Here is a 10,474-nt window from a genome sequence, read left to right on the forward strand (position 1 = left end):
CTTAATTGATCAACATAGAAAATATAAGCGTCCTTGTAATGTAAGAAAACAGCAGACAGCTGAACATAATCGTTTGCATGAATGTAGCATTTGCAATTCTTTTAAAAGAATGAGAAATTCCTTTTATGCTGTGCACAGGTGAAGAGATGATGTCAAGTTTGTAAAAGTTGTTTTAAGAAATTCTATTTTGATTTGAGAAATGAACCAAAGCAACCGAGTAAAACTTCATCATAAATCTAAATTCATTGTAATTAATATAAATGAATTATTATTATTTGATTACAATAGTAAAAAAAATTTGGCACATTTTCTTTAAAAAAACCTTGGTGGATCAGTGGTAGGTTTCTTGCCCAGGTCCAGGTTCAATTCCCTGCCACTGAATACAATGGCAGTCCTAAGCAATGATAAAATAGGAGGGTTGTATTAAGAAGGGCATTTAGTGTAAAACCCCTGCCAAGTTGTGTGCAGATCAGCGAGTCCACTGTGGCTACCCCTGGAAGGGAGGAGCTGTATATATGATTGATGACTTCCAGTTACAGTCAAATGAGTCAAGCAGTTTATTATTCTTTGTTTGTTTTCTGTGCGTGGCCAAAGCATGACAATAATGGGTTAGTAGTGCAGTTTTAAAAGCTGCACTAGACACTTAATAAAACATACGGTCAAAACCTGAAGCTGTATTTTATATAGTTGCACAACAGCAGCAGCTCTCATTTGCTGAGTGCCTCAAGGGCTTCAATTAATCAGCATAACAACAGTCAAATCCCTTCACCTTCCCTGAGAGCTACACTTCATTAGATGCAACCCAGCGCAAGCACAAACTCAAGCACGCACAGATCTCAGTCTTTTACTCATTCTAGTCAGATGGAGAAACAACAAGTAGCCGCAATTTTAAACTGTTTTTTTTTATTATTTAAATATCACAGCCATAGTGGTATTCAAATCAACAGTAACTGATTGTAAGATTACAATGCAAAGCTATTCCTATTTCACTTTCTGCTTTTCTGCACTTTACTCTCACTGTGAATCCCTGTGTTTCTCTCTGTGCAGACCATATGAAGTGAAAATAGCTTTCATGTGTATTTGTATATTAACAAATCCTCTTCTTACGTTCTATAACTGTGAGATTTTAAAAGACTGAAAACTGTTATAATTGGAATGATGTATTCTTGGTTTGTGCTTAAGATTCATTTCCTTTCTCTTTATAAAGAAAAAAAAGGGGTCAGCCTCTGTTTGTATGGAGTCGTTTTGCTGCCAAAATCTATACTACTGTATATTTTGTTGAAATTCATAGGGATTTATTGTGCTCTCACATACAAGTCCAAGTACTCATTTAAAACTGACAGTGTTTGCGTGTGAATTTGCATTGCTTAAACATAAAATTGTATTGTATGTGCAATCTCAATGTATGCTTTTGTCAAAATAATTTACTCTTTTTTGCATTTTAAAAGCATGAATATAATGCCTAAATTGATCTGAATTCAAAACAAACCTTTTGTGGAGGACAAGGTAAACATGTCCCCATATTTATGGTACGGTAATATACTGTAGTGCATTACACAATACCCTTGCACCACAGGGACTATTTACCATCTGTATACACATGTGCTTTGCAGTAACATTAGAGTCTCTGACTAGCTAAATATAAGGAGCACTGACAGTTGATGTAGGGAGATCTCACATTTAAATAATACAATTCTTACCTAACATTGTGTTTTGTCAATATCTAGTATGCACAGAAGCCTAGTGAACCCTACTGCTGTGTAAGTTGTATAAAATCATAGCCAGCATTGACTTTTCTCTGTGATTTCTTTTGCTGCATTGACATTTCTGTTGGATTGGACTGGACATGCTGGTCTTTAGTCCCCACAGGCATGTCATGAGCCTTGAGTTTCCAAAAAGAACCTTTCTTACTAATTAAACTACTGATCATCATTTTTGGCACTAATATAACAGCATACTTTATTACCATGTTAACCAGCTGGGAATGAATAGTGGTGTAAAAAGTTCAAACCACTAATTTCCTCTGAGTGTACTGTAACTATTGTATTGTGAACCTGAAAACCTGCTTACATCATGTGCCGTCTGCTGATTGGAGATTTTTGATCCAACCCAATGTTATCTATATATTTGTTTATTTATTTATTTTCACAAATGTTGGAGTGGTAATAGTGGTGCTAAACATCTCATCCCCAGATAAAAAAGACAGTTAATTATTAGCCTATTATAAGTCTATGGGTACATACCAAATAGAAATACTTATACAGGATATGGTATGTCAGAATGTTAACTACAATTGACCACCACCTTTAATTGAGTTTGATACAGTATCAACCTTCTTATTCCTGTACAGTAAACTATAATGACAATCCATAACATAACCTGTTGGCCATGTCCTGTAAATTGCAAGGTGGATTCCATGGATTGGACATATACTGTATGCCTAATCAGATTAAGGACTTTTCATCATTTCTAAACAATGTTTGCAGTAAATATTAAATGCAAGAAGGGGTGCACCTAGTCTGCACCACTGTTTAGGTAAGTGATATATGTTTCTCATCAGAACCCTCACAGTCCAGAGACACTCTGACCTGTTTGTGGTTACATTTGCACTTGAGAAGGTACATAAATGCGTCATAGTAACACAAATTAAATAAATTGTTTAAACTTGTTCTTCTGTTTTTCCACTGTGATTGCACACTAAGCCTCCTCATCTGACCTCAGTGTCTGACCCCACTAAAGATCATAGCAGACAGGACAAATCCCCAGAGAAACACTTTAAAATCACTTTAAAATATGTGTAAAGGCTTTGCAAAAGATCTGAAATGGTTATAAGAGTAAAATCTGGAACTGGAATTTTCAAAAAAGCATAATATATTATATATCAATTTAATATCAACAATTTCTTTCCATATAGTGTACAGTATATGGATGGATGGACACATGGATGGAAACATACTTTCAACAATATAATATATTGCAACATACAGTATATTGGTCAGAAAAGGTAGAATTTGGGTTATGAAGATCTCCTGAAATTTATTTCTTCTCTCACATCTATACTTTATTTAATAGCAATAAAATAAAAACTGGTAACACCAATGCCAATTTAGAATATAGTGTATATATTACAACTATTTACAAAATGCCTTCCATGTGTAAGACCACATGGTTTTTAATTATGTCAAAATCAATTAATTATTAAATGTAATAAGTTTTTTTTATTTTTTGACAATCATAATCATAAATTTAGTTACATCAGTGACAGACTTAAAAGCTTTTTGCATTTGTCCAGGGCTCTTCATCTCCTGTGACATCTAACACAGGAACAATTTCAAATTATTAATTGTATTTAAAAATAAAACATCATTTACATTGGGGTGACTAATATTTATTTCATATTATTATTTTATAATCATGATTTTTTTTTCAAGATTTTAGTGTTAACTTATTCTATCAGACACAGATCATACTGTATATGAGTTAGATTTAAATCTAATTTTAAGATTTATTTCATTAAAAAATCTTTAGATGAAAAGTTTAACTTCCATGTATGATTATAGTGACAAAAAATGCTGCAATTAAATATAGAACATATAGAACAAGTAAGAAAATGTATTTCAAGTTTGAACGTACATACTATATTTTCTAGAGATATAAAAGTAATGCGTCTAACGCTCATTGGTTGTTAGGTTTTCCGCATGCCATGTGGATGGCCCGGGTTCAATTCCCACCAATGATCAAACCCCAGCCACTGGATACAGTGCCGGGTACCAAGCCTGAATAATACTGTATAAGAGGGTTGTGTCAGGAATGGCAACTGATGAAAAACCTGTGCCAAGTTGTGTATGGTTCTGATGGTCTGCTGTGGCAACCCCTCTACGGGATCAACCAAAAGACCATAGGTGTTTGGCAGATGCTTTTATTCAGAGAGACTAACAAAAGTGCTTTGAGGTTTCCGTCATTGGAAGGATCCTTGCACTGGTTACTAGGATACTAAGTGCCATCAGTCATGCACTGTTGGGAAGGGCTCTTTTTTTGTTAAGGGGAAAATTAATCCAAATATATAAAACATATAGGTCTCTAAAACAGAAAGCGCTGTCACTTGAAGATTCCCAGTGACTCAGCTGAACGGTCATCAAAAGTTAAGTCCATCTCTTAGGCACCAGGGCAGAAAAAAGCAAACAAAGACCAACAACAACATACAAGTAATGTGTTTGGTATGTTAATGTAAATGTTTTTAAAATCAGTGAATGCACACTTTCCACCTTTGTGTAGAATGACCTGTATGGTGCATTTACATTACTTATTCCATCAACTTGATTTGAAAACAAAGAGTCCCAGCTTCTTTTACACTAGCTGCGATAGTCACAATCTTAACTTAATGTTAAGTACAGTATGTGCGATATAAGGATATTTCTTCTAGCTGCCTGCAAGTGTTAGTGTTATCTTTCTTATTCTACATGAAATCAGCATCAAAGCCAATCAGGTTTTGATATGACAACTTTAGAAGGTGTGAGGTTTCTTTTTTCTTTATTTTTTTCCACTTCATGCAGCATCAATATCTCACATAAAAGATCAAAATATTTACTTAAGTGGAAACACTGGCAGTGGAAACATCGAGCAGCAGGTTTTCTGCATAATAACATTAGTAAAAAAAATAATAATAATAATAAATCTTTGAAGAGCTGGGTGGCTTAATTTTTTTAAATATTTAAATGAAAATTTAGAAAAATTAAAACACAACACAGATAAAAACAAAATCAGATAATAGAACAGAATTACAGTAAAATGCCTGAAATTGGAACAAAACAGATGGCTACAACCTACTCCTCTCTCTACTGCCCCCTGTGTCCAGAGTCGGTACTGCAGCACTCCAGAGAACATTCCATTCTCCTCCTCCCTACATCCGCTCCACTCCATCTTTAATCTTTGCAATTATGATGAATGAAAAAAATGAAATAATAAAAAAAAACAGGATTCGTGTATACCTTGGGAAAATGCTTTATTACTGATAAGCACACGGTTTGTTGTGTTTTGTGCTCGGTCCGGATGCAGGAAATAGCGAGGACAGAAAAGAAAAGGAGGAGGAATTACGAGACCGGATAGCGAAGTGACATCAGACACGAAAAATGTGTGTGTGTGTGTGTGTGTGTGTGTGTCCGGCAGCGTGTGACAGGAAAAGAGGGAGGAGAGAGAAAGAGAGAGAGAGATATAGAGAGAGGCGGTTTCCATTCGCAAACCGGCGCACCGGCGGACGCAGTAACTTCGCCGGTCCGGAAAATAACGTTTTGATATTTTCGCTCTTTACGGCTTCAATCAACGTTTGATTCATGCTTTGCCCATCCGGGCTATTGTAATTATCTGGACTTTGGCACTTGCCAATAATTCACAGCTTTACCTTCTGTTCCAGCATTAAAGAAGTGAAAGAAGAGCGAACATCCCCGTCCCCATCCAGTCTCTCTTTCTCTCTCTTTCAGTGACTCAGTGCTACAGGCAGAGTAAGTACCGGGTGCCAATATTATTTCCTTTTTTTTAGTGCACAACCTCATTTCTTTCATCGCATTGTCCTTATGAGATTCCACTTTAAAAATCCACAGAATGATCAGTGTCACGATCTGGGCGTGCTTTAACCCTGGGGAGAACCATCATCAAAGGGACATTCGAATTTCTTGAAGTAGCTTTGATCTTGACACTTAAGTTACTCTTTTGATCATTACAAAGGTGAATGAATACTGTATCACTACCGATGTATGACGTGTGCTTTAACATCACCTTGGTAGTAGTGATTCACTCAGAACTGTACATTCTGTATCTATCGGTAACCAATGTAAAAATATTAATACGATAAATGCCACCACAGTATTACAAATCTAGAAAAAACCTACAACAAAGCACACATTTATATATAATTATTTTGTATCAACTCCCTAAAGCCTGCTTTGCTCCTCTATATTATATTTCTTAACTATGCTTGAAAGCTGATGTGATGAGATTGTCATAACTTTGCATTTTAGCTGGATGTGCTTTTGCATGTTAGTCTGCTGGAATGGTTCATTATATCGTAAGGTATGTAACGCATAAGGGTAATATATAAGGTATTGCGTCTATATTTATAAACCAACATACAACGTATTCTCGGTATAATAGGTATCTTAGCACATGCAGTACTGTACAAAATATTCTGCTTTTGTGTCTGAGAATACGCTACTGGTTATAGAGTTGAAGGCACTTGAGTGTACCACATATAGTAACCATGTATATCCAAATGTACTCTGTACTATTTCATTCAACATTCTATTTTAATGACACTTTAGGTTACGTCATGAGTCAAACAAAATTGACCGTAGCCGTACAGTAAAATGCCCTAGAAGGAGGTAAGCACCAGACTGTCTAGAAAGAGGACTAAAAGAGAGCACAGTCATGCTTGGTGTTGCCTTATCCAGATTTTTCCTCATCGACTGAATAAGAGAGTCACAAGAAACAGGGTTCTGCAAAAAGCATCTTGACTCAACCTTCTCGGAATTCTGGTCATGAGCGTGGAAGTAAAATAAATCTGGCCAGAATTAAAAGTTTGGTCAAATGGGTGGGTATGTTAAGTATGCATTTCATGGTGTCTTGCCTATTGCAGTGATTTTTGTTTTTTTTCTTTACTGAAAAAAAGGCAGCAGAGCACGAACTGCTTCTCTTTATCCACTTCCTGGCTCAGTATGTGTTTGTGTGTGAGTGGTTTCAGGCAAGGATTCAAGCAGTTGCTGAAAACAAAACAAAGCTTCTCCACAGCTCTTTTTTTTTTTTTTTTTTTTTTTTGGACTTCCACTAAAAGTGGAAATCCTGCACATTTCCAACTTCTCTTAAATTCCGGTGCAATTTTTTTCCCCCTTTCATATGTTTTCTATCTCGTCAGATCCCTTAAACCCTGACTCTGTTGCTGTCCTGTCCCCATTCTTTGTTTTTCAGTAAGCTTCCCCCTCCTGCACAATGTAATTTCCGCTGGTCTGTCATTCACATTGTGCATCCTTCATTATGTATCAAATAGCAACAGAATCTCTCAGTGCAAAGGCAACAGATGTTTTCTGTCTATGTCCTGTGACAAAGCAGAATAATAGCATGATGAGCGTGATGAGATAGGTAGGGAAATCTAATATTTAAAAAAAAAAACATGCCATACTTTTGAGCTGTTATGTAAGAAGTCTTTGGGGCGGTGGTTTTGTCCTGGATTTGGCTGTGTGTGTGTATATATGTGTGTGTGTGTGTGTGTGTGTGTGTGTGTGTGTTCCTGACTTCCTTTCTAGACTTGCTCTATTAATATATTAGTGCCAAATTGTAGGCCCCTCAAGTACCAGATATTATGGAAAAATTGGTCTCCAAAATGAGATCACGTACCACACAGTCGTCTGCTGTGGGAAAACAAAGAGTTCCAGCTTCTTTTCCACTAGCTGTGATAGTCACGATCTTAGTTCAGTCTTAAATATGTGCAATATAACAATATTTCCTCTAGTTGCCTGCAAGTGTTCGTGTTATCACGAGCGCTACTAGTCATCAAGATTCATGTCTGAATCTTGCTGCCATTTTAAGAAATGCCTCAGTATTGATTTTCATTGGCTTTCCTACTCTACATGGAATCAGCATCAAAGCCAATCAACGTGTGGTTTTTTTTTTTTTCTTCTCTTTTTTTCCACTTCATGCAGCATCAATATCTCACATGAAAAATTAAAACATGCACTGAAGTGGAAACACTGGCAGTGGAAACATCGTGCAGCAGCTTTTCTGCATAATAACATTTGTAAAAAAAAAAAAAAAAAGAAATCTGTGAAGAGTAGTAATATTGGGTGACATGAAGTGATTTTTCTTTTTTTTTCTTTTTTATTTAAATGCAAATTTATTACAAAGCACAGATAAAACAAAATCAGATCATAGAATAGAATTACAATCCATTATACGAACAGTACACACTTAGGAGAGTAAAAGCTCTTTTTATATCTCTTCAACACTAATGCACTTATCCGAGCGTTTCACTAGTGTTTGGATACCATTAAAGTATAACATTTTCCTAGTACGCCAGAGCCATGATTGGACTGCCGGGTTCTTGTCTAAAGCACTAGCCTACCATGAACTCTTTTAATGGCCAAAAACATGTGAAAATGGCTTGGAGCAAGATCAGGACTGTACTGAGGATGTAATGATAACTTACAGCTGAATTCCTGTAATGTGCAAGTGGTGTTTGTGAGTGATCCCACTGCCAGTATCGTCATTCACGGACATATGACCTTCCCTGTGGCTAAGAATCTCGTCCCTGTACTGTGCTTGACGTTTTGTCAATCCGTTTTCACTCATGGGAGATCTCATATTTAAAAAGCAACATGCATTATTTTCCTGTCTGTTCAGCTTGCTATACATGATTTTACCTAATGTACTATACTTCTACTTCATGTATTATAATCATCAAGCCTGTGTGCTGCCATTCTTTTGTTTTGTATTAGGTTGGTGCTTCAATATATCCTGTAATCTCCAATTTGACAAAGATAATCAATGCACTGTATGTGTGGCACATGGGGAAACTAGTTGAACAAGAAAACTCTAAGGTTATTGCATAAATCCTACTTGAGTACTACTACAAATTTTGTATCCAATCATGCACACATTGTATTAGTAGAACATTGTCAGTTTGTTTTTTTAGCCTATTGGTGTAATCATTGAGGAGCAGTGGTAGATCAGAGGGTTAAGGGAGTTCATCACCAGGTCAGTGGTTCTGTCCACTGTTGGTCCATTGAGCAAGGCCTTTAACCCTGTCCGCTCCAGGGGCGCTGTATCTTGGCTGACCCCGCACTCTGACCCCAGTCTCCTAACATCCTTGGCTATGTGAAGAAAGAATTTCACTATGCACTATGTAATGTACTGTACATACTGTATATGTGACAAATAAAGGCTTAACCATATGACTTATTATTGAATCTTCATCCAAATTTAACATCAGACGCAAAAAAACAAAGAACAGTGTTTTTCTGTTAAAATATTTGCTTTCTATAGCTAGCATTTTTTTCTGTTGCATGATTCAAGTTGGGTGAACCCAAGTGAAGACATCAGGATCTACCAAAGTAGCTGAGATTTTGGCATTAACTCCTTCTTTTACCCTAAACAAAGTAAAGGAGATGAGGCTCAGTCTGTAGATCGAGCAGATCTACATCTAGCAGCATCTTTATTCTTTAATCTATTTAATCCTTTTATTTTTTTAGTTGTTGCCTATACTCACACTCCTGACTTCTTTTCCCTATCACATGAGTCCAACACGTGCTTGGTACATAAAACCAGCCAACCACATCTTTTTGGCGTAACATATACAGTACAGGTATGAGCTCGGCACGACCGACATTGCAATCTTATGCATCCAGCCACAGATGGCTGTTGATTTGAAACCACACTCTTTAGACGATACGGGAATGCCTTTTTCGTTTCTCCAGTTAATCATTGTTCAGTGGATAGCTGTGGTGTTATTGGGAACCAAACTGCATTTTTTTATGTGCTCTTATTTTAAGGGGATTATAATGTCTATGTGACTATTCATCGTGTGACTCATGCCCATGCTCATGAACTTGAGCAAGAATACAAACAGAAATGAATGAAGACATCAGGAACATAACGTCTTGGTCCATGCTCATAGTCATAACCTAACCAGTGTGAAGCCATCATCCCACAGCCCATCTGACTGATCTAGATGCTCACACACATTACCCACGACCCCCCTGACTGGTGTCAACGCCATTCGGACAAACAGGTGTACCCTCCCTGGGGATCTGGCCAGTGTCCAGAGCCGGTTAGGAATAATTAACAGCATCAGAGCAATTAGCAACACTGAAAGCTTTTAGTATACAGTATGTTCCTGCTTATAACATGTTTATTAAAACGTGCAGAAATACTCGTACAGAAATAAAGTATTTATGAAGATTAGCTACAGTATGCCAGAATAGTGTCAGTACTACTGTATGTAACAGGCTCTAAGTTAAAGGGAAGTCTTTAGGGTGAAAGCTTACCAGTTTCTTGGTAATATGACGAGCCGGATTTTTTTTGTTTCGTTTCACAAAAAAGGAAAAAAGAAAGGTAGACAAGGGAATGGCTGTTACACTGTACACTGGGTTGTGCTTAAGTGCACATTTGTAATCAGTATCAAACTAAAATAAGAGAACACTTTAACAATCCAACACTTTGAGCAGTCACTGAGAATTTTCCTATAAAAGCATCAACTATAGTGCTTGATTTTTTACATATGAGGAGCGGCGTTCAAGTTGATTGTACAAAAAACTGTACTTTTATAGAGTTATGAGAGTAAAAACTACCTTTATTTCTCTCTATAATCCACTGCTACACTAATGCACTTGTCTCAAAGTTTTCTTAGTGCAGTGGTGCCATGATTGGGCTGCCTGCTTCAAGTCTAAAACTCTGGCCTCCCAGGAACTTCCTTAATGGCCAAAGCATATGG

Source organism: Clarias gariepinus, chromosome 20 (assembly GCF_024256425.1).
Source record: "Clarias gariepinus isolate MV-2021 ecotype Netherlands chromosome 20, CGAR_prim_01v2, whole genome shotgun sequence".
Taxonomy (NCBI): Eukaryota; Metazoa; Chordata; class Actinopteri; order Siluriformes; family Clariidae; genus Clarias; species Clarias gariepinus.